This window comes from Neofelis nebulosa, chromosome 1 (genome assembly GCF_028018385.1).
Source record: "Neofelis nebulosa isolate mNeoNeb1 chromosome 1, mNeoNeb1.pri, whole genome shotgun sequence".
NCBI classification, from domain to species: domain Eukaryota; kingdom Metazoa; phylum Chordata; class Mammalia; order Carnivora; family Felidae; genus Neofelis; species Neofelis nebulosa.
The window spans coordinates 42,294,395-42,318,639 of record NC_080782.1 but is presented as its reverse complement, the minus strand read 5'-3'; the positions used below and the strand labels follow the sequence as shown (position 1 = coordinate 42,318,639).

Sequence of the window (24,245 nt, the reverse complement as noted above, 5' to 3'; positions counted from 1 at the left end):
AAATAGTCCTTGGAGTGACTTGGAAGCCTGGAGCTATTATAGGATCATAGTTTCTACAGGTTAGGTTCAGGTTAACTGATAGGCTTTAAGGGCCGTATATAAACAAAATGTGTCTTTACCAGAGTTACTCTCAGTGGGGAGATGCTCAGAGTGAAAGATAAGGAACCAAGGGGTTTGCAGCTCCATTTCCCCCATCTCAAGCTAACTGGAGGCCTCCGTCCAGGGAAAGCATTGGCCCTGGGTGACATGGGCTGTGGCCTTACTACTTAAAGTGTGGTCCATAGACCAGCAGCCACTGGTCGTTTGGGAGCTTGCCAGGACACGCAAAAACTTGGGCCCTCCCTCCGCCCTACAGTATCAGAATCTACATTTTAGTAAGATTCCCAAAGGGCTCGTTTGCATTTTAAGGTTTGGGAAAGTAGCAGTGTATGGTATTAAAACACACTTTAAGAGGGGCGCCTGGGTGGCGCAGTCGGTTAAGCGTCCGACTTCAGCCAGGTCACGATCTCGCGGTCCGTGAGTTCGAGCCCCGCGTCAGGCTCTGGGCCGATGGCTCGGAGCCTGGAGCCTGTTTCGGATTCTGTGTCTCCCTCTCTCTCTGCCCCTCCCCCGTTCATGCTCTGTCTCTCTCTGTCCCAAAAATAAATAAAAAAACGTTGAAAAAAAAATTAAAAAAAAAAACACACTTTAAGAGTTGAGAAGAGCTCACCTATGTGTTTAAAACGTTCTGCCTCACTTTTGCTGACTGTGCTTGTAAGTGTGTGGGTGACGTTTGTCTGCTTGTTTGCTTCAGCGCTATAGGAATGTGGTTCTGGGTAGGTTTGGAAGCATCTAGGCTTTATCATTAGGCAGAATTGTTGAAGATGGATGTGAGGTTGGTGCTGTGGGGTGTGTGTGTGTGTGTGTGTTTCTGGTTTATATTCTTTTATACGTTTTAAGTGATGAAGCTCCTGTTTGTGTATTCCCTGTCACACACGCCCGCACCCCCATATGTGAGAAAACTCATCTCTGCTTATTTCTAAGGCTATTAGAAATAAGACCTCAGAGAAGTCAGCTGACATGTTCCTCACACAAAGGCCTGCTGCTTCGTGGTGCAAGGATGTAAGGAGTCGCTGACTTCGGACGAGCTTTACAAACAGGGACCTGTTGTACAATCACCAACAACCTGTTGGTGGTGATCGCTGCACCTGCAAAGAATAAAAAAGGTCACCGCTGCGGATTTTCTCTGTAGCTCAGATGCTGTGTCTGTACTGCCCCCTGCTGGTTAAGGCCCTTCGGGACACAACGCGCTTGGCCATGACTTTTCTCCTCCTCGTCCTCTTCTCCCTGTGCCTTCTTCCGCTTATTTACGGCTCCCGAACGGGGGCGGGGGGACGGGGGGGGGGGGTGTTGAAACTCCTATTTGTCACTAGTTCCAGGCCTGCTGCTTGCACAGGCCTCTTTTGGCCCAGATGCAAGTCTCCCCAGGAAGGACATCTGACCTGGGCTCGTTGGGCGGAAGGATTCCTGCTTCCCTTGTCCTTTGCTGAGTCCGATGATTGCAAAACTTGAGTGTCCCTGAAAGATAGCTGGACTGAGGAGAAATTCCTTTCCCTGGGAGCGGTGGGGAGTGTCCGTCCTGGGCTCGTGTCCTGACACACCATCCTATCCCAGCTTGTTTACTAGGGAACCTGATTTTCAAGCCTGAGCTTATTGGTGTTAGCACGTTCGCGGAAGCACACTGAATTGAAGGTCTCGGGGTTTGAGTTCTAATGCAGCCTTTGCCACGGGATTGCCTAAAAGGGTTGAAGAAATTATTTAGTCGTTATGGGCCTCAGTTTCTTTCTCTTTGAGGTGGGTTGGAGGAGAACAAGCAGGAATGGACTCCTGCGCTGCCAGCCTCCCAGGGTGGGGCTCCCGTCGCCCGCCCCTTGACCCCAGGCTGGCTGTGGGAGCCAAGAAATAGGAAATTGACACGTTGAAAGAGCATCAGCTGTCCTGGGTGAGGTCACAGCTGGCCACTGGTGACCTCTGCCGGGTCAGCAGGTCAGCAGCCCCGCCCCTCCCGAGCTGCGGCCGCCAGGTCCTCCCCTGACCCTTGGCAAGGGCACGATGCTCATCCGTGCAGAGGGAAGCCGGGAGAACACCTCGCCCGCCCGTGGCTTGGTAATCTGCTACCATGTGACAAGGGCTCTCCAGCCACAGACGCTGCTTCGCCTTTCCTGCCAGAGTGACGGGCACTAACCGAGTGGTAAGGACGGAGCCCCGGAGTCCCACTGCCCTGGCTCGAACCCCGGCTCTGCTGTGCCCTGTCGTCTGAGTGAGCTGGGGCACGTCATTCAGACTCTTGTTTCCCGGTCTTTAAATGGGGGTAATGTTAATATAGCTTTGGTGGAGTGCTAGGAGGACTCAGGGAAATTCTTTTTCTTTTCTCCCCTCCCTTTTGTTTTTTACTTTGTTGACAGGAAATTTATTCCAGAGATCCATATAATATAAAAAGAGTTCTCGTCATGCAAGTATAAAATTTGAAATAAAGCATTAGTTATAAAAACCAAAGAGCCGGGCATCTTGATGTAGAGGGCGAGTAGGAAGTGGGTAAAAGGTGAGTGCTCTTGGACTAGGGCTGTAGGTGAGTCTCCAGGAGGGGGCACATTGCCAGGTGGGTCTTTGTGAAAGCAGGACAAACTTTACTCTGAAAGTTTCCTAGGAGCTTGGATCTGGGTCTAGTTCATTCATTGCTCTATTCCTACTGCCTTGGAGAATGTCTAGCACAAAGTGGGTGTCATATATCTATCTATAGATAGATAGATAGATAGATAGATGACACCTACTTTATATATATATATATATATATATATATATATATATATGTAAAAATTTCACTCTTCTTGTATTTTTCTTTTGTTCATTACTTTTGTTTCCAGCTTTATTGAGATGTAATTGACATATAACATTGTATTAGTTTTAGGTGCACAACATAATGATTTGTTACACGTGTATATTGCAAAATGATGACCATAATAGTTTCATTAACGTCCATCACCTCATGTAGTTACAAATTTTTTTTTCCATGATGAGAAGTTTTAAGATCTCCTTTCTTAGCAATTTTCGAATATACAATACAGTATTGTTAATTATATCACTATGCTATATGTCGCATGGCTAGGACTTATTTATCCTGTAACTGGAGGTTTGTACCTTTTGGCCACTTTCCCCCATTTTGCTTACGCCCCACCTTCTACCCCTGGACACCACCAATCTGTTCTCTGTTTCTATGAATTTGGGTTTTTTTTTTTTGGGTGCCACATATAGGTGACATCATTTGTCTTTCTCTAAGTGACTAATTTCACTTAGCATAATTATCCCACAAGGTCCATTCCTGTTGTTGCAAATGGCAGAATTTCCTCCTTTTTAAATGGCTGACTATTATTCCATTGGAAATGTATCTTTGAGGAGTGCCTGGGCAGCTCAGTCAGTTAAGTGTCTGACTCTTGCTTTTGGCTCAGGTCATGATGTTATGAATCGTGGGTTTGAGCCTCACATCGGGCTCTGTGCTGACAGTGCGGAGCCTCCTTGAGATTCTCTCTTGCGCTCCCTCTCTCTCTCTGCCCCTCCCCTGCTCCCACTCTCTCAAAATAAATAGGTAAACTTAAAAAATATATATATATATTTGTGTACATATATATATTTAAATATATATTTGCTAATACATAGATTAACAAAAACTAATAGCAAAAACTTACTGGAGATACATATATATATAAACATATATAATATTTATGTGCTATATATATGTGTGTGTATATATATATGTACATATATACATATACGTGTACATATATACATATATGTACATATATATATATGTATATGTAATCTGTAATATGGGTCTTTTCCTTATTCATCTGTAATATGTATATGGGTCTTTTCCTTATTCATATATGTAATAGGGGTCTTTTCCTTATTCATCTGTCAGTAGACACTGAAGTTATTGTAAATAATGCTGCAATGAACATGCGGTACAGATATCTCTTTAAAGAGTGATTTCATTTACTTCAGGTAAAGACCCAGAAGTGGAGTTGCTGGATCATTGTTGCTAGTAGTTCTGTTTTTAATTTGTTTACTTCTATTTTTAATTGAATTTGTTTACTTTCATACTCTTTTCCATCGTGGCTGTAGCAGTGTGCATTCCCACCAACAGTGCACAAGAGCTTCCTTGCCTATACACCCTTGCTGAGACTTGTTATCTCCGGTCTTTTCTCTAACAGCCATTCTAACAGGTGTAAGATACTGTCTCACTGTGGTTTTGATTGGCATTCATCTGATGATTAGCAATGTTGAACACCTTTTGATGTACCTGTTGGCCATCTGTCTGTCTTTGGAAAAATGTCTATTCAGCTCCTTAGCCGATTTTTTAGTCAAAGGGTTTGTGTTTTGCTACTGACTTGTGTGATTTTTTTTTTAAATATTGTTTTGGATAATAACCCCTTATCAGATCTGTGATTTGCAAATATTTTCTTCCATTCCATAGTTGCCTTTTCATTTCGTTGATGGTGACTTTTTTCCCTCTGAGTGCATAATTAATGCTCAATACGTGTTTTTATTATTAATGTTCAGAACAGAGCATAGCACCTAGACCGAGTAGGTAGCCCAGAGATGTTTGATGAATATATGACAACTGCATGAATGAACTGGAAACGAGGAACCATGTTCTAGCTCCATTTCTGCCTCTGACTTCCTTTAACAACAAGTCTACCTGCTGACTCTACTGGCCTTCTCCAAACCTGCCTCTAATTTCCTATCTTAGCATTTTTCCAAGTGGCTTTTCCTCTGTCTGGAATGCTCTTCTCACTTATTTCTGCTGTCACAATTCTATCCTTCAAGATGCAAACGACATGCCCCCTGCTCTGTGAAGCTTTCTTTGTTTCCCCATCTGGTAGTGCTTCTCCCTTCTCATATTTCCAATATATTTCATTGTTGGTGGTTCCCAAATTTATATTTTCAGTCCAGATCTTTCTTATGAGCTCCAAACTGGTATATTCAAACGTCTACTCAGTACCTTCATTCGGATGTCTAATAGACTCAAATTTAATACATCCACCACCCACCCACCCACACTGCTAAGTTAGCTCTACTTGCTGGCTCTCCCCTCTCAGTTAAAGGCAACTCGATCTTTCTAGGTGCTCAGGCCAAAACATTAGTCATCCCAATGCTTGCCTTTCTCTTACATCCTCCTCTTAGTCCATCTGGAAATCTTTTTAGATCTTCTTGGAACTATCCAGAATTAGAACACTTCTCACCACCTCCACTGTTACCACCATGGTCCAAGTCAGGGCCAATGGACTCCACCCCTGCCCTTCCCTCACACACAATCCATTTCTACAGAGCAGCCAGAGTGGTAAAATCTTGGTAAAATACAGGTCAAATCCTCAGTCTCCTGCTACAAGTCCCGTGGTGGCTCCACATTTCACTTAGAGCAAAAGCCAACATTCTTGAAACACTCTATCAGGCTTTACAAAACCTCACACCTCTCTGACCTCATCTCCCACTGCTCTCTCTCGGTCCTGGACACTCTCATCTTGTCCCCCAGATTCACTCTTCAGCCTTTTCCATCCCTCTCTCTTCTCCGGGAGACTGGTCACGGGAATCTTCAAACCTTCTTCACAGTCTTTTGGCTTGTAGTTGGATCAGTCGATGGCAGGCGCTGGTTTGGGATGGGGGAGATGGGAGCTGAGAGAGACCGGGGTAGTTAGTCCTCTCTTCCCTTCCCTGCCAAGCCTGGTCGTGGCCATAACTCTGTTCTTTTACCAAAGACCACGTCTGTCAGTAACGGTCCTACAGCCAGCCTTCTCCGGGCTCTGGGAATGCTGCTCTCTGCTGACCCCTTCTGGCCAAGGAGTGCTATTGCTAACTCTCCAGGGCCTGACCTTGCTGTTTACCTTACCTCTGTCCACAGCTTTGTAGTCTTTATATTCAACACTCTTCAGTGACTCCTTTGAAGATGCTCTCTGCTTCCTGCCTAATCTTGATTGATCCTTTCCCTGGGACTCACTTTGTTCAAGCAACACTTTTATGATATTGTCATTTGTAAGAAAAAGACACATTTGTCATTTAGATGATCAAAATATATTTCTCATATATAGTTGGTCTTCATCCAGGGTTCAAACTCTTCAAACCCTTGGAATTCCCTAAGTGTTGAGAGTGATAAAGGTGTCTCCTTTATGTTAATGAGGTGACTTTTGCAACTAACCTAAGGATGGGTTGCCAGGAGAACCAACTATGTGATTAGAGGGTTGAAACTTTCAGTCCTGTTTCTGACCTCTGGGGAGGGCAGAGAACCTAGAGGTTGAATCAATTGCCAGTGGCCAATGGTTTAATCAATCATGACTGTGTAACGAAGCCTTCATAAAAATGCAAGCGAACAAGGTTTGGAGAGCTTCTGGGTTGCTGAACACCCGGAGATTTGGGGAGAAGGGTGAACCTGGAGAAGTCGTGGAAGCTCTGTGCCTTCCCCGCACCCTGGGGGCTCTGCACTGGCTCTTTCCTTTTCTTAGCAGGCCCTTCTTCTAGATGTCTATGGATCCCTCCTTCATGTCTTTAAGTCTTTGCTCAGTTGTCACCTTCTCAGTGATCATGTGTCTGTGTTCTGATAAAACTGCAGCCCTTCTACCCTGGCAATTACAATTTTTTTTTTTTTATAGTATGTATCATAAAACTCATTATGGTATTTATTTATTTATTTGTGATTTTCACTATCTTTATCTTCTCACTAGATTATAAAATCCTTGAGGGCAAAGATTTCATCTGTTTTTTCACTGATAAATCTCTACTGCTAGAGTAATGCTTGGTATATGATAGGTGGTAAGGGCCTGTTTTTTGAATGAGTCAATGTTTCCCACTTTGTTCTCAACAGATCCTAAGTGTATAACCCGAGTGCCTATGTCATTACTCCAACTGAAAAGTAAATCTCCAAGAGGAATAATTGACATTTATACCTGAGGTTGCAAGGCAAAGGCCCTTTGGTTGGACTTGGCCTACAGCCAAGTTTTTTTATACTAAGGTATTGGTCCACACAATGTTTCAAGTACTATTTTGATTTACCTTTCCAACATTAAAAAATGGAGGATATTTCACTTAAAGATGTGGGTTTCTGGTTACTAAGCCAGAACAGAAGTCCTGGTCATATTTTACATCATGTTACTTACTCTGGAACAGCTGAGTAGGGCTTTTCCCCTTAGACTGGACATGTCCTCTCCTGTGCTTCAGGGCTGTACCTTTTCCTGTTGTTTCCCTGACACCCTCAAAAGCTGAGTGTCAGTCAGCCACCTCCACTTATCTACTCACCTGTTTGGCTCTTGTGAACACAGAAGTTTGCAACTCCTAATGGTCAAGTATATACCAGGGAGGCATAAATGTTTGATGATGATGATATGCTAACGATGATGTAGAAATACAGATAGAATTTACACTTTTTCTATTCTTTCTCTTGTAACTTCTCTTCATTTACTTGTTCTATCAGTGTTGATGTCTTCAAATATAATTGTGGACTTGTCTTTCCTTTTTTTTTTAGTTACATCATGTTGCTTTATGTATTCTCCAATTCTGTTATTAAGTGCGTACATATTTATGGCTATGTGACTCGTGAAGAAGACCTGGAATATACCAGAGGAACTGAAGGACACTGAGGACGCAGTCTACAAACTTGTGGTCGATGACCTGAAAGACACTATCAGCCAACCTGACTTAATTGACATGTGTAGAACCTAATAACAAAATAAGCATTCTTTTCAAATACACATGGAACATTCACCAAAGTAATTCATATGCTGGCTCATGAAACTAATACCTGCAAATTTATAAGGACTTAAGTAATACAAAGCATGTTCTTTGATGACAATAGTGTTAAACTAGGATTGAATAAGAGAAAGATACAGCAAAAACTATAATTAGAAATTTAAAAACACACTTCTAAATAATCTGTGGATCAAAGAAGGAATCATGAAGGAAATTCTAATGTATTTTGAATTAAACAAATGGAAACACAACATATTCAAAAAATGTGTGATGCACCTAAAGAAATGCTCAGAGGAAAATGTATAGAATTAATTACTTATAAAGAAGGAAAGTCTCCAACAATGATCTCAGCTACCACCTTAAGAAATTATAAAAGGAAAGCAAGTTAAACACAAAGGAAGCCAAAGGAAGGAAATATAGAGCAGAAATCAATGAAATAGAAAACAGGAAAATAATAGAGAAAAAGCTATTGAGCCATAGCTTACAAATTTATAGTCAGTCTGATCAAGGAAAAAGAGGAGAGAAGATACCGATTACCAATATCAGAAATGAAAGAAAAGACTTTACTATACATCTTACAGGAATTAAAAGATTATAAACAACTTTACACTAATACATTTGAGAACTTACACGGAATGGAAAAATTGCCTGAAAGACCCAAACTCCCAATGCTCACTCAAGAAGAAATAGTCTGATCAGGGCTACATGGTGGTGAATTTTTCCAAACACGTAAGGAAGAAATAATACCAGTTCTAGAGAAATGTTTCCAAAAAATGGTAAAGGGTAGAACATTTTCCAACTTACTTTATGAGGCCGATACTAACATGATACCAAAACCAGACAAAGACCAAGGTTTCATGAAAAGTAATCTAAAGCCCAAATATACCTTATGGACATAGACACAAAAGTCCTCAGCAAAATGTTAGCAAATCAAATCCAGCAGTATATTAAAAAAGATAACACAAGTGGGGGATGCTAGGTTGGTTTGACACTTGAAAATGGATCAATGTTATTTACCATATCAGCAGACAAGCGAAGAACATAATTATTTCAATGATGCAGATGAAGCATTTTAGCAAAATTCAACATCCATTCATAATAAAATCTCTCAAGAAACTAGGAGCTACAAAATAGAGAAATCTGTTCATAATGTCCCATTGCCTGAAGTCTTACTCCCTTTCTATTGTTCAGATCCCCTGTCACTCGAGCACTCTGCCAGCTTCCCAAGCCAGCATTCACTTGTTCGTTCACTATCTGCCAGTATCTACTGTGTGGAAGGCACAGTAATAGGCACACAGTTATAGGCTTTGGGGGACACAGCTGTGAGCAAAATAATAAAAATTCTGTCCTCATAGAGCTCTCATTCTAACAGGTAATATCAGCTCCCCAGAGCTCCCTGCACTTTGCTCAGTGGCCTTTCACTCCCTCACACTAGTCCTATTCCCCTCCTGGCACAGGGCCTCTGGGAGACATGCCGGTCCCTCTTGAATTCTTTTCTCTCTCATCTTTGTCTATGTAACTTTTACTTATTTTTCGATGGTAGCTGAAGAGTCCCTTCTATAGGGAAGCCTTCCTTGATTTCCCTGCCTACATGCCTCCTCATGTAAAAAAAATGTTTATTTATTTATTGAGAGAGAGAGAGGAGAGGAGAGAGAATGTGTAGGGGCAGAGAGAGAGGAAGAGAGAGAGAATTCCGAGCAGGCTCCGTGCTGTCAGCACAGAGTCTGACACGGGGCTCGAGCTCATGACCCGTGAGATCCCGACCTGAGCCGAAACCAAGAGTCAGATGCTTACCGGACTGAGCCACCCAGGCACCACCCTCCTCTTTTATATGTACTTATTGTACTTCCCTTCCTCCCCATCACAGCCCTTGTTGCATAATCATTTGTGGGACACTTTGGTTGACCTCTAAGTGACTGATGGATCATGGGTTCTGTGAAGGCACGGGCTCTGTTTTCACTCAACAGTGTCACTAGTTCCCAGTGCAGAGTAGGGGCTCATTCAGTGTTATATAAAAGAGTGAGTTTGTGCCTTTATCCAAGACTTGATTAAATTTTGGGCTGGAATGGACTGGCATGAGAACTGGACGAAGAACGTGCTCAAAAAACAGCATCCAAGATGGGGATAACAGGGAATCCTTGGGCACCATTGGTGAGAATGTAAATTGGTGCAGCCAGCATGGAAAACTGCGGAGGTTCCTCAGCATATTAAAAACAGAAATACTGTGGAGGCGCCTGGGTGGCTCAGTCGGTTAAGCGTCCGACTTTAGCTCAGGTCACGATCTCGCGGTCCGTGAGTTCGAGCCCTGCGTCAGGCTCTGGGCTGATGGCTCAGAGCCTGGAGCCTGCTTCCGATTCTGTGTCTCCCTCTCTCTCTGCCCCTCCCCGTTCATGCTCTGTCTCTCTCTGTCTCAAAAATAAATAAACGTTAAAAAAAAAATTAAAAAAAAAACAAAACAGAAATACTGTGTATGGTCCAGTACTTCCACTGCTGGGTGTTTACCCAAAGAAAATGAAAACACTAATTTGGAAAGAGAGACGCATCCCCATGTTTATTGCAGCATTAGTTACAATAGCCAAGATACGGAAGCAGCCCGTGTCCACTGATAGATGAATGGACGAAGATGGGGTATGTAAATGCAGCGGAATATTACTCAGCCATTAAAAAAGAACGAACTCTGGCCATTTGTGACAACACGGAAGGACCTCGAATGTATTATGCTAAGGGAAATAAGTCAGGCAGAGCAAGACAAATACCATATGATTTCATTTATGTGTGGAATCTAAAAAATAAAGCCAATATGTATACACATACATACACACACATTAGAAACAGACTCATAAATACAGAGAACAAACTGGTGGTTGCCAGAGCGGGGGGGGGGGGGGGCAAAACAGGTGAAGGGAATTAAGAGGCACAAACTTCCAGCTCTAAAACGAGTAACTTAGAGGGATGAAAAGTACAGCACAGGAAATATAGTCTATAACATTGTAATAACTTTGTACGGTGACAGATGGTGACTACGCTTATCCTGGTGAGCACTGCATAATGTATAAAACTGTGGAATCACTACGCTGTATACCTGAAATGAATATGACATTATATGTCAACTATATGCCCATAAAAAAGAAAGAAAATAGCACCCGAGGAAGTATTACGTAATTTATTAGTGGCCTTTAAATTAGTCATCAATCTGTCTAACCTTATTTGGATTCAGTCCATAGTTTTTCCATCTCATTTGTGAGATCTCATGGGAGGCTTTTGAAGTTCAGCTCACTATGTCAACTGCATTCCTCTGCTCTGCTGACTATCCAAAACGCAAATGAGGTTTGTTTTGTGTAACTAGATTCTGTGCGTACTCCTAGCCTTCACACATTTGGTCCTCCGTCCACTCGTCTGTAAGGTGCTGGGCTCCATCAGGCGATTTCCCAGATTCCTCCTGACTTTAGGAGCAGGGGCTGGGGTTCTGCACGCACCCCCTGCCCCCCGATGAGGGGTTGGCTCCCTGATGCTGCTGGGGCCGAAGTGAGACGCTGCACCCACAGCTCCGGTGTCGCCCGGATCGCTCAGGGAGGTGTTTGCAGAGAGAGGCCGGGTGGGGATCACTTGCTCATTGGCAGGCAAGTCCGTGAGGGCCAAGGCAGTCAGAGGGAAAACAAGCACAGCAGCCTTGATTCCTGGGATGCTCCCTGCCCTCCTCCCCCACCCTGGCCGCCCCCACAGGAACCAAACTGTGTATCTCAATCCTAGAATGTGAGGAATGTGCCAGAGCCTGCTAGGCATGGAGCAATCTGCAGAGAGGCAGGGAGGAGCTCTGCTCCCTGGTCAGAGGCCTGACAGAGCAAGGACTATGAGTCCTGAGGGCTGGGCTGGGCTGCCCCTCCCACCCTCCCTGGGCCTCCTGCTGCAGCTGGATATCAAAGGCTGCTTTGTGCACTGAGCCGGCTTTCCGTCTGTCCAGTATCTGCTAGGAGGTTGGAGAAGGGGCGCTGTTAGGAAGGGCGCCCCTACCTAACCCCGTTCAGGCTGACGTCCCTTGATCTCTCAGCCCTGGAGGGATGGTGCAGACAGAAGCCTTTGTTTCTGCGTCCCAGGAAGCAGTCTGTCTATTGGCCCAGAGGAGTTTTACCGGTTTTTCAAAGAAATAACTGTTTCGGTTCATAGATATTCTCTATTTTTTCCCAGGTTAATTGAAATATAATTGACAGCGTCACCTGGGTGGCTCAGTAGGTTGAGCATCTGACTTTGGCTCAGGTCCTGATCTCACGGCTTGTGGGTTCGGACCCCACGTCGGACTCTGTGCTCACAGCTCAGAGCCTAGAGCCTACTTCAGAGTCTGTGTCTCCCTCTCTCTGCCCCTCTCCCACTGTCTCTCCCTCTCTCTCTCAAAAATAAAACATTAAAAAATATATATACTTGACATACAGCACTGTAGAAGTTTAACATGTACAACATAATGATTTGACTTGTGAAGTGATTATCAGAACGAATTTAAATTAAATGTAATGTCTATGTGTTTTTTCAGTTTCTATTTGATTCCTGCTCTTTCTTATCTCTACTATTTTCTTTCCTCCTTCTCCTTACTTGTTTAGTTTGCCTGCTTAGACGACCGAGTTGAGACTGTCTTCTCTTCTCATATAAGCATTTAATGTGATAAAGATCCCTTTAAGCACTGCTTTTCCTGCAACCCCCAGATTTTGATAGGTTGATTTCATTGCATTCAAACTATTTTTTAATTTCCCTTCTGATTTGTCCCTCATCCCTTGAGTTATTTAGGAGTGTTTTGTTTAATTTGCACATATCTGGGGATTTTCCAGGTATTTCTCTTTTATTGATTTCTAATTTAATTCCTTTGTGTTCAGAGAACATTCTTGGATGATTTTAATTTTTTGAATTTCTCGACATTTGTTTTTTCATCTCAGAATATGTTCTTCTTGGTGAGTGTTCCATATGCACTTGAAAAGATGGCCTATTCTGATGTGTTTTGGTGCACTCTTGTATAAATGTCAATTGGGTCAAGTTGATTAAAATGTTATTCAAGATTTGTATCCTTACTGGTTTTTGGTGGTGGTGGTGGTTTTTTGTTTTGTTTTGTCTTTTGTTTTGTTGTTGTTTTGTTTTGGTTTTTTTGGTCTACCTGTTCTATTAATTACTGAGAGAGAACTGTTAAAATATCCTGCTAAAGGGCGCCTGGGTGGCTCAGTCAGTTGGGCATCCAACTTCGGCTCAGGTCATGATCTTGCAGTTGGTGGCTTCGAGCCCTGTGTCGGGCTCTGTGCTGACAGCTCAGAAACTGGAGCCTGCTTCAGATTCTGTGTCTCCCTCTCTCTTTGCCTCTCCCCTGCTTGAGCTGTCTCACTCTCTCAAAAATAAACTTGAAAAAATAAAAAAATAAAAATTAATAAAATATCCCACTCAAACTGTGGACATTATTATTTCTTTCAGATTTATTACTTATTGCTTCATGCATTTTAAGCTGTGTTGGTAAGTGCATACACTTTGAAAAAGCTTTTTTTTAACATTTATTTTTGAGAGACAGAGTGAGACAGAGCATGAGTGGGGGAGGAGCAGAGAGAGGGGAGGACACAGAATCTGAAGGAGGCTCCAGGCTCTGAGCTGTCAGCACAGAGCCCAACGCGGGGCTCGAATCCACAAACCGCGAGATCATGACCTGAGCCGAAGTTGGACACTCAAGTGACTGAGCCACCCAGGTACCCCCTCCCCTTTTTTTTTTAAATTTTTTTTAACATTTATTTTTGAGAGACAGAGTGAGACAGAGCATGAGTGGGGGAGGGGCAGAGGGCGGGTACATACACTTTTTAAAAAGAGATTTTATTTTTAAGTAATCTCTACACCCAATAGTGGCTTGAACTCACAAGCCCAAGATCAAGAGTTGCATGCCCCACTGACTGAGCCAACTAGGAGCCCTGGTGCATACTCTTTTAAGATTGTTAATATCTTTTAAATATGTTATCCTTTTTATTATTACAAAATGTTTCTATTTATCCCTGATCATGTTCCTCGTTCTGAAATTTGCTTTAATCAATATGAGGCATTTCTTTTGATTGGTGTTTGAATGGCATTTCTATTTTTATACTTTTATTTTTAACCTAGTTATATCTTTATATTTATACTTATATATTTAGTTCCCTTTATCCAATCTGGCAATCTTTAAGTGGAGAGTTTAGGCCATTTTCACTTAATGTAATTATTATTGGTTGGGCCTAAATTTACCATCTTGTTAACCTTTTTCTTGTTGCTATTGTTGTTGTTCCATTTGTCCTTTGTTCCATTTTCTTCTTTTCCTGTCTTCTTTTAGCTTGACTGTTTTTTAATGATTGTATTGAATATTAGGTATGCATTTTAAAAATTTTAAAACACTCCTCATGTAGAATAGAATCATATGATTTCTGCTATCACACTGCCGCAGGATTAAGCTAGAAATCAATAACAGAAAGATAACTGGAAAATCCCAAAAGATGTGGAGATTAAACAGCACACTTTTAATTTTTTTTAATGTTTATTTATTTTTGAGAGACAGGGCGTGTGTGAACAGAGGAGGGACAGGGGGTGGGGGTGGGGGTGGGGACAGAGGATCCAAAGCAGGCTCTGCACTGACAGCAGTGAGCCCAATGTGGGGCTTGAACTCATGAACTGTGAGATCATGACCTGAGCTGAAGTCGGACACTCAACCGATCGAGCCACCCAGGTGCCCTATAAATAGCACACTTTTAAATAACACATGGATTCTAGAAGAAATCTCAAGAGAAATTTAAAAGAAAATTTGGAACTCAATGAAATGGAAATCATAACTTATCAAAGTTTGTGGGATGCAATGAAAGTAGTACTTAGCGGGAAATTTCTAGCATTGAATGCATTTATTAAAAAAAAAAGAAATATCTAAAATTGATAATCTATGTTTCCACCTTAGGAAACTAGAAAAAGAAGAGCAAATTAAATCCACAGTACATAGAAGAAAAGAAATAGTAATGATTAGAGCAAAAGCCAATGAAATTGAAAACGGGAAATCAATAGAGAAAAATCAATGAAACTCAAAACTGCTCTTTGAAAAGATGAATAAAATATATAAAAAATAAAATAGATGAAGAAAGAGGGAGGACACAAATCGCTGATATCAGAAACAAAGGAGGGGACATTATTATTAGAACCCACAGAAATTAAAGGATAATAAAGAAATAGTATGAACAACTCTATGCCCACAAATCTGACAATGTAGACAAAATGGACTAATTCCTTGAAATGAACAACCTGTCCAAAGTCACACAAGAAGAAATAGATGCTCTGAATAAGCCCTTATCTATTAAGGAAATTGAATTGACAATTAATAAACTTCCAAAAAAGAAAGAACCAGACCCAGATGGGCTCCTGGGTGAATTCTACCAGATGTTTAAGTTAGAAATTATATCAATGCTCTAAAATCTCTTCTAGAGGATAGAAGCAGAGGGAATACTTCCTAATTCATTCTATGGGGCCAGTATTACTCTAATACCAAACCAAACATAAACATCACAAGAATAGAAAACTGCAATACCTCTTGTGACCATAGATGCAAAAGTCCTCAACAAAATATTAGCAAATTGAATCCAAAAAAGTATAAAAAAATTATATACTATGACCAAGTGGGATTTATCCAGATATGCAAGCAGGTTTAACATTGAAAATCAATTAATATAATCCATCCCATAGAAAAAAATCACATGATCATATCAATAGATGCAGAAAAAGCATTTAATAAAATCTAACACCCATTCAAGATAAAAACTCTCAGTAAACTAAGAATAGAGGGGAACTGTCTCGACTTGATAAAGACTGTCTGCAAAAAACCTACAGGTAACACCATAGTTAATTGTGAGAAACTCAAAACTTTCCCTCTAAGGTTAGGTACAAGGCAAGGATATCCCTACTCAGAACTCAGTTTCAGCATTGTACTAGAAGTCCTTGCTAACGCAGTATGGCAAGAAAAGGAAACCAAAGGTATACAGGTTGGGAAGAAAGACTTAAAACTATCATTGTTCACAAATGACATGATCATCTATGTATAGTAAGTAATCATAGCAAGTTTTCAAAATACAAGTTGGCATATAGACGTCAATTGCTTTTCTAAATACTAACAATGAACAAGTGGAATTTGAAATTAAAAACACAATACCATTTACATTAGCATTCACCAAAAGGAAATACTTACTAACAAAGTATGTACAAGATCTGTATTAGGAAATCTATTAAACTCTGATAAATGAAATCAAAGAACTACATAAATGGAGATATATTCATGTTCATGAGTGAGAAGACTCAATATTGTCAAGCTGTCTGTTCTCCCCAGCTTGATCTGTAGATTCAATGCAATCCCAATCAAACTCCCAGTAAGTTATTTTGTGGATATTGGCAAAATGATTTTAAAATTTATATGGAGTGAGGCAAATGACTCCAAAGAGCTAACACAGTATTGAAAGAGAAGAACAAAATTGGAGGACTAATGCTAGCTGAATTCAAGACTTACTATAAAGCCGCAGTAATCAAGACAGTGTGGTATTGGAAAAGATAGGCAAATAGATTAATGGAGGACAACAGAGAGCCCAGGAAATAGTCTCCCATAAATACAGTCAGCTGATCTTTGACAAAGGAACAAAAGTACAAGAATGCAGCCAAGACAGTCTTTTCAACAAATGGTGCTGGAATAACTGGACATCTGGGCCTGTGTCTGGTCTAGACACAGAACTTACATCCTTCACAACAATTAACTCAAAATGGAGCACAGACCTAAATGTAAAATGTGAAACGATAAAACTCCTACAAGATAACATAGGAGAAAACCTAGATGACCTTGGGAAGACATGATCCTTGGAAGAAATAATTGGCAAACTGGATTTCATTAAAATTAATACAAACAAACACCTTGTGCTTCTGTGAAAGACAATGTCAAGAGAATGAGAAGACAAGCCACAGCTGGGGAGAAAACATTTATTTAAAAAATGTATCTGATAAAGGACTGGTGTCCAAAATAAGCAAAGAACTCTTAAAACTCAACAATAACAAAACTAACACCCCAATTAAAAAACAGACCAAAGACTTTAACAGACACCTCACTAAAGAAGATATGCAGAAGGAAAATAAGTATATGAACAGATGTTCCTCATCACTTGTCATTAGGGAAATGCACATTTATACCATGACATACATATTAGAATGCCCAAATTCTGGAATACTGACATCACCAAATGCTGGTGAAGATGTGAAGCAACAGGAACTCTCATTTATTGTTAGTGGAAATGCAAATGGTACAGCCACCTTAGAAGACAGTTTGGTGGTTTCTTACAAAAGCAATATAGTCTTATCATAAGATCCAGTGATTGCACTCCTTGGTGTTAACTCTAAGGAGTTGAAAATTTATGTTCATGTAAAAAATTGGACATGGATATTTATTCCTAATTGCCAAAATTTGGAAGCAGCCAAGATGTCCTGCAATGGGTAAAAGGATAGATAAACTGTGGTTCATCCTGACAATGGAATATTATTCAATACTAAAAAGAAACAAGTTATCAAGCCACAGAAAGACATGGAGGAACCTTAAAATGCATCTTGCTAAGTGGAAGAAGCCACTCTGAAAAGGCTGTATACTGTATGATTCCAACTATATGACACTCTGGAAAAAGAAAAACTATGGAAATAGTAAAAAGACCAGTGATTGTGGGGGAGAGGGTTGTGATGAATAAGCAAGGCATAGAGGATTTTTAAAGCAGTGAAAATATTCTGTATGATATTATAATGATGACTGTATGTCATTGTACATTGTCCAAAGCCATAGCATATCCAACAGCAAGAATGAATCCTATGACAAACTATGGACTTTGGGTGATTATGCTGTGTCAATGTGGATTCATCCTTGGTAAATATTGTACCAGTCATGTTAACAGGGGTGGCTATGCATGTGTGTGTTGGGGGGGGGGGCTAGTGGGTATGTAGGAAATCTCTGTATCTTCATCTCAATTTTGTTGTAATCCTCAAACTGTTCAAAGAAAGTTAAAAAAAGGTCAACAGAGCCTCAGGGACATGGGAGACAATATCAAAAGGTCTAACATTATAGACTCCCCACATAATTGGACTCCTCAAATGAAAGGGGGAGGGGGTAGAATAGGGCAGACATCTTCTCACAGGTACAAATTCAAGAAGCTCCGTAAGATAAATTAGAAGAAAACTACACCTAGTCACATCATAGTCCAAGTGTTGAAAACCAAAGGTAAAGAGAAAATGTTGAAAGAGCTAGGGAAAATGACACACGACATACGGTGGAATATGACAGATTCTCTACCTCGACCAAACTTGAATCAAGTTCCTGAGTCTGACTAGGTCCCAGCCTTAGGCTCTGTCCTTGGTCCATTTAGCTCAGGTGTAACAAGAATCCTGCTGAGTCTGTTTAGCCACAGTTCCCTCTTAGTATCTGATCACCCTTGATATCTGATCAAATTCCTCACCTCCTACCCTCAATATCTTATCATCCTGGCTTGCCTTCAGCAAGAATTCTGTTGAGCAAGACTATCAAGAATCCTCATATTCCTGATGTTTTGTTTTAGCAATTTTCCATTTACTTCCCCTGTGCTGCTCCTTGGCTATAAATCTTCACTTCTTCCTGTATTCGGAGTTGAGCCTGATCTGTCTCCCCTACTGTAAAACCCCCACTACAGTAGTCCCTTCTCAAATAGAGTCTTTCTTAACATCTTTAACAAGTGTCATGAATGCTTTTTCTTTACAAAATATCAAGTCTAAAGACATTTGATTTCTCATCACAAACTATGGGGTCTAGAAGTCTGTAAAATAACACTCTAATTACTGGGGAGTGATTGTCAGAGCTGACGAAAAAAAGTGAGACCTAACGAATGCTCTTCACAAGATGTACATTTTAAACATAAAGATAGTTTAAAAGCAAAGGGATTGGAAAATATATCACGTAAACTGCAAGCACATGAAGGCTGGAGTGGCTGTCGTACCCAAAAAGATATACAATCATTAATGTGGGTGCTGAATAATAGATCCTTAAAATACACAAAGAAGCAATTGAGAGAATTTAAGGAAGAAATGAAAATTCTACAATCACAGTTGGAGATCTTAACACCCTCAGCAATTAAAAGAACAAAAATTCACACATAACTGGAAGAATACACAAAGTCAGTAAAAATAAAGATCATCCCAAAACGAATCATCTTGACATAACTGATATTTAGAGAACACCATATCCTATCACTATAGAACAGATATTTTTTTTCTCACGCACATGGTACATTGACTAAGACAGACTGAATTTGTGGAAGAATGACCTATGCTTGGGGCACCTGGGTGGCTCAGTCGGTTAAGCATCCGGCTTTGGCTCAGGTCATGATCTCACGGTTTGTGGGTTCGAGCCCCGCATCAGGCTCTGTGCTGACAGCTCGGAGCCTGGAGCCTGCTTCCAATTCTGTGTCTCCTTCTCTCTCTGCCCCTCCCCCACTTGTGCTCTGTTTCTCTCTATCAAAAATACATAAATGTAAAAAAAAAATTTTTAAAGGATGACCCATGCTCAAACTCATACTTCATCTGTATACCATCTAGACACCACAACCAAATACATCTTTGTAAGGACATTAATTTTGACTGTGACATTTACTCGTTTATAAATCCTTCATCACTCACCACTGCCTACAAGGTTAATTTCAATCTCTTCAGGCTGATGTACAACATGCAGCACGATCTGGCTGCCGTTCTCCGCCCCCCATCATCATGACTCATAATACTGCATTCCATATAATTTTTTTTGGCCATAGTTCATATGGACTCTGTATTATCTGCCAAACATACATTGAACGTTTGACTGCCAAGTCTTCATCTATTTCTTTCCCACTACTTTTTGTACCCTCCTTCACGTTTTTGCCTAGGATTGTCTACATCCTCCAAGGTTCAGCCTGCCTGAAGGGCGTTTGGGGACGATGTGAGAACATCATGTGTTTTCGTTAGTTCACCAGCTCTGTGACTTTGGACACATTAATTTCTCTTTCTATTCCTCAAATTTCTCATCTGTAAAATGAGTATAATATTAGTAGTTGCCTAATAGGATTGCCTAATAGAATTTAAATGAGCCGGTGCATGTAAGGCACTTATGATGGTGCTTGGCATGGTGTGTGTGTGTGTGTGTGTGTGTGTGTGTGTGTGTGTGTGATCAATTTGTGCTAGTTCTTATTGTGGTGGTGATTATTGGTGGTGACTTCTGAGAGACGATTTAATTGGGTGGTGGGACAGGTGTCAGATTTTATAATTTTCTTATGGGCTTTTGCATCTGAGCCAGCGTTTCCTTAGTGCAATCTCCAAGTTGGCTGTTGCTGGAGAGTTTAGAAACATACCCACAGCACTATTTGCAGAAATGGGGTGGATCTAACGAGGTCTAATTTCATCGGGACCTTTTTTGTGATGACGTGGATTGTCTGCACTGGCACTCCAATATCTTATACCCTCTCCCTGAATTTCAAGAGGTCAGTACCACTAAATTAATTTATCACATTTTAACTGGCTGAGCTGTAGGGGATACACTCTCACCATGGAGCACATCACCCCTGTATCGAAGTGGTGGTGGGAGAAATTCTCCTTATTTCTATCGTGTCTTCTGTTGACCTCTCAACCTGGTCACCTATGGGACCCCATCACCAGAGACTGCACATTGGGTAGGGAAGGGGAAAGTGAGCCAGGAAACAGGGATAGATGGCAGAGGAGGAGAGAGGGGAACCGGCTCCTCACACCCCCACCAAAGCACTCTCTAGATCACAGACCTCCCTGAAACACATCAATGAGAGGAAACCCCCACAAACGATCTGGCCACAAGCAGCAACCAGAATGTGGGGGTCCTGGGAAGCATCCTGCGCTATGCAGGTAGTCTGGCCACTGGGTGTCACTCTTAGTCTGTGTTTCTTTGGTGTCAAGTTTCTGGCATTTGGTGGTCCCCCTCCTCTTCCCACAGGCTCCCTCCCCCTGCTGGTGTGTTTCCCCTGGAAGGCTTTACTGACTGCATAGACAGTACACTGAGAGTGAAATCACCCCAGAAGTGGATTTCTGATCTGCCCATGGAGAAACGGCCTGTTTGTCACAGAAGCAATAAATAATTCTATAACAACAGTACCCAGAAAATGAGCTCTTAAAACATAGAAATAATTTCATTAATTTTATCATCGATTACTGTTATTTCCTTCTATACATATTATTTGTGTTTATTTTGTCAATCTGTATTCTTATATTTTTACTTACTTTTTTCATCTTACCGAAATGAACATTTAGATGAAATGGAAATTAAACCCAGACAAAAGGATTGGGAGGAAAGACCTGAACACACAAAACCTGCAAAGAAATAGAAATCATATTTTTAAAAAACCTGTTATTTTTATCTACCTTCTTTAGAACTTGGTGTGCATTTTCAATCTGAAGATTCATGTCTTCCATTCTGGAATATTCCTCATCACTCTCCCTGTGAATACCATCTCTTTGAGCCTCTCCTGTGCAAGTTCTATCAGATTCCATCGGGCATCTCCTTCCATCTTCCATCTTGCTTGGTTAATTCTTTCATTTTCTGGTTTCTCCCTGCCACATTCTGAGTGATTTCTGCAGATCTGTGTTTGGGCTCACTAATTTTTTCCTCTGCTGTGCTGAATCTTTTATTTAATTTACCCAGTGAGTCCTTCTACGCAGTGCCTTTGTGTTTCGTTTCCAGGGCTTCGATTTTGTTATTTATCAAATCTTTCTGTACCTTTTCCCATAATACTCTATTGCTTCATTATGGTTCCTAATTTTAAAAATCTCTTAAATTACTTTGAATTGCCTATTCTTTCATTTCTAGCTCTATTATTTCCCATTCTTTCAGTGCTGATTTACTGTCTGGTTGCAGCTGCCGGGTTTCTCTCTCATTAGTTAACTTCCTCGTGTGATGAGTATCTCTCTGTGATCTACAGTTGACCCTTGAACAATGCAGGGGTTAGAAATGCTGACCCCGTGCACAGTTGGAAATCTGTGTGTAACTTTTGACTCCCCCCAGAATTAATTACTAATGCCAACTGTTAATCAGAACTGTTACTAATAACATAAATAAGCATTAATGCATATTTTCTATGTTATATGTATTATATACTGTATTCTTCTAATAAAGCAAGCTGGAGAAAAGAAAATGTAATTAAGACAATCATCAAGAAGGAGAAATGGTGGCTCTAGGAATGAGCAGCGATTCAGCTGGCAGAGGGAGCATTGAGGAAACATTTATGACCTTCTACAGTGAGGTGAAACAAATAGAAAAGACAGATTCAGTTCTAACATCCAAAAGTCAGATTGAAAGATCGACCTGTCCTGTTTCTTCCTACTTCCAATTTGAACCCATTTGAGGTTCTTCAGATCGATCCTGAAGTGACAGATGAAGGAATAAAAAAGACATTTTGACAGTTATCCATATTGGTGCATCCTGACAAAAATTTAGATGATGCTGATAGCACAAAAGGCTTTTGAAGCTGTGGACGAAGCTTACAAGTTGCTCCTGGATCAGGAGCAAAGGAAGAGGACCCTGGATATAAATCAAGCAGGAAAAGAACACATAGAAGGAACACACTGTGAGAGAGTGAAACAAGCAATTAAAGGAGAAACGAAACCTACAAATGTGGAGGAGGGGGATCCTGAGCTGTTCAAACAAACAGTGTATAAACAGACAGCCATACGCTTTGCTGAGCTGGAAATTGAAAGGCAAGAGAGAGGAGCGCGAGCGGTCGGGAGAGGTGCATGAAAGGAAGTAACAGGGGGAGAAAAGATAGAAGCTGGAGAAAAAGCCAAGTGAGAAAGCGAGTGGCAGGAAACTTTGAGGAAAGTGAAGATGACCGTGTGGACAGCTGGCGAACCTTGCAAGCATATGCAGAGGGGATTAAAGAAAAGAAATACCGGGCTGCCCTGATTTTACTTTCAGTAAAAATGGAGCAGTGTGAATCACAGAATCTTTCCCCAACTGTCTCCCATCCTACTTTGAAAGATTCATTCTTTTTTCCCATTTCCATACCATCATAGAGTAGATTTGCTTTTTAGTCCACTTTGTTTTCAATCCAATTTAATATCAGAGTAATTCCTTTGTACATTGAAATAAGGGGCTCGGGTGAAAAAGAAACCATCACCCCCTCCCCACCCCTAGACCCACCGGGATTGGAAGGTGTCACCACTGGTGTTGCCTTCTCTTCCCATAATCTTTAAGGTCATCTTTTGTATTTTACTGAATTGTGACGGTTAGAAACTTTGTGTATAGTTTGTGGAAATCATCCCATTAAACGTACTGAGTAAAAAAAAGAAACTCATAAGGAAGAGAAAATACATGGACAGTACTGTCCTGTATTTATCAAAAAAATCTGTGTGTAAGTGGACCCGCACAGTTCAAACCCATGTTGCTCAAGGGCAAAGTACTCTGAACTACTCTTTAACATTAAAAAAAAAAAAAAAAAAAAAAAAAAGGCTTCTCATTAACCCTACACTGTGAAAGAGTAGTTTTGTGATTGTTTCTGTTATCTCCTTAGAGAATTAACATCCAGGGGCTAGTTTTTGTCACTAACTCCCCTGATTGGGATTCCTACAGACCTCAGGGTAAATTCAGATCCTGTATCTTCCTACAGAGCAGGCCTGGGTATGTGATTTTTCCACACAAGGCCTCAGATAGACACACAGCTTCTTTAGGGGGTCCTTGGAAGGTGGAAGGAAGTTTTCTAATTCCTTTTTGATGAAATAGCAACACTTTCAGACTTCAAGCTTTATGCACGGAGCGCCTTTCCAGCTCCGCCGCGTGACCTAGGCCCAAAGTCATCTTTAGTAAGGAGGAAGGGGAATTAGAAGGCCAGCCCCAGCTCCAAGGACTCATGTTCTCACTAACACCTCAGAGTCACCATGGCACCTGCTCTCATTTATTCACAGGGCTTTGATTTCCGTGCTTGTTTCTGGACCCTAAGGATTTGTCCTTATTATCTTTGTCATATTTTTATTCTACCTGAACCTTTAGTGATTCCGTTTATCTTCTGTTTTCTTTCTTTCTTTCATCCCCATGGACCAATGTGGGTTATTTATCTAAGCCACCTCCTGCCATAAGCGAAGGCATGGAAGGTCAGTATCCTGGACATCATTTGATACAAGTGAGGAAGGTAAGCTTAGGGTCTCATGTATTTTTCTGGTCCACGTGCAGAGTCATGGTCCAGACCAGTGCTGTGGTCCCCAACTGGTTAGCGGTCTGGGTTCTCTTTGTTAATTTCCACAGCTGCTGGGAGGTGAATTCACGCCACAGTTATGGAATAGAGTATGATTACCATCTCCCCAGGGAAAGGGCCTGGTGACGTACGTGGGTCGTGCCGTCTGTGATGTGACTTCAGGAGGACGTTCGGCGTGCTTGCTCCCAGGCCAAGGAGCCCTACAAAGTAGGTGAGGGCTTTCCA

The 24,245-nt window shown here is 41.2% G+C and overlaps 1 long non-coding RNA gene and 1 pseudogene across 1 annotated transcript; one reads left to right on the top strand and one right to left on the bottom strand.

Annotated features, from left to right (window-relative positions):
* Positions 1–1,113: 1,113 nt before the first annotated feature.
* On the bottom strand, positions 1,114–1,795 carry LOC131506151 (uncharacterized). The gene is made up of 2 exons (XR_009258759.1): positions 1,482–1,795; positions 1,114–1,187 (listed from the first exon to the last, which is right to left on the bottom strand). It is a non-coding gene; the product is annotated as an uncharacterized LOC131506151 (long non-coding RNA).
* A 118-nt stretch (positions 1,796–1,913) lies between these two features.
* Positions 1,914–23,218, top strand: LOC131506141 (dnaJ homolog subfamily C member 8-like; annotated as a pseudogene).
* Positions 23,219–24,245: the final 1,027 nt, after the last annotated feature.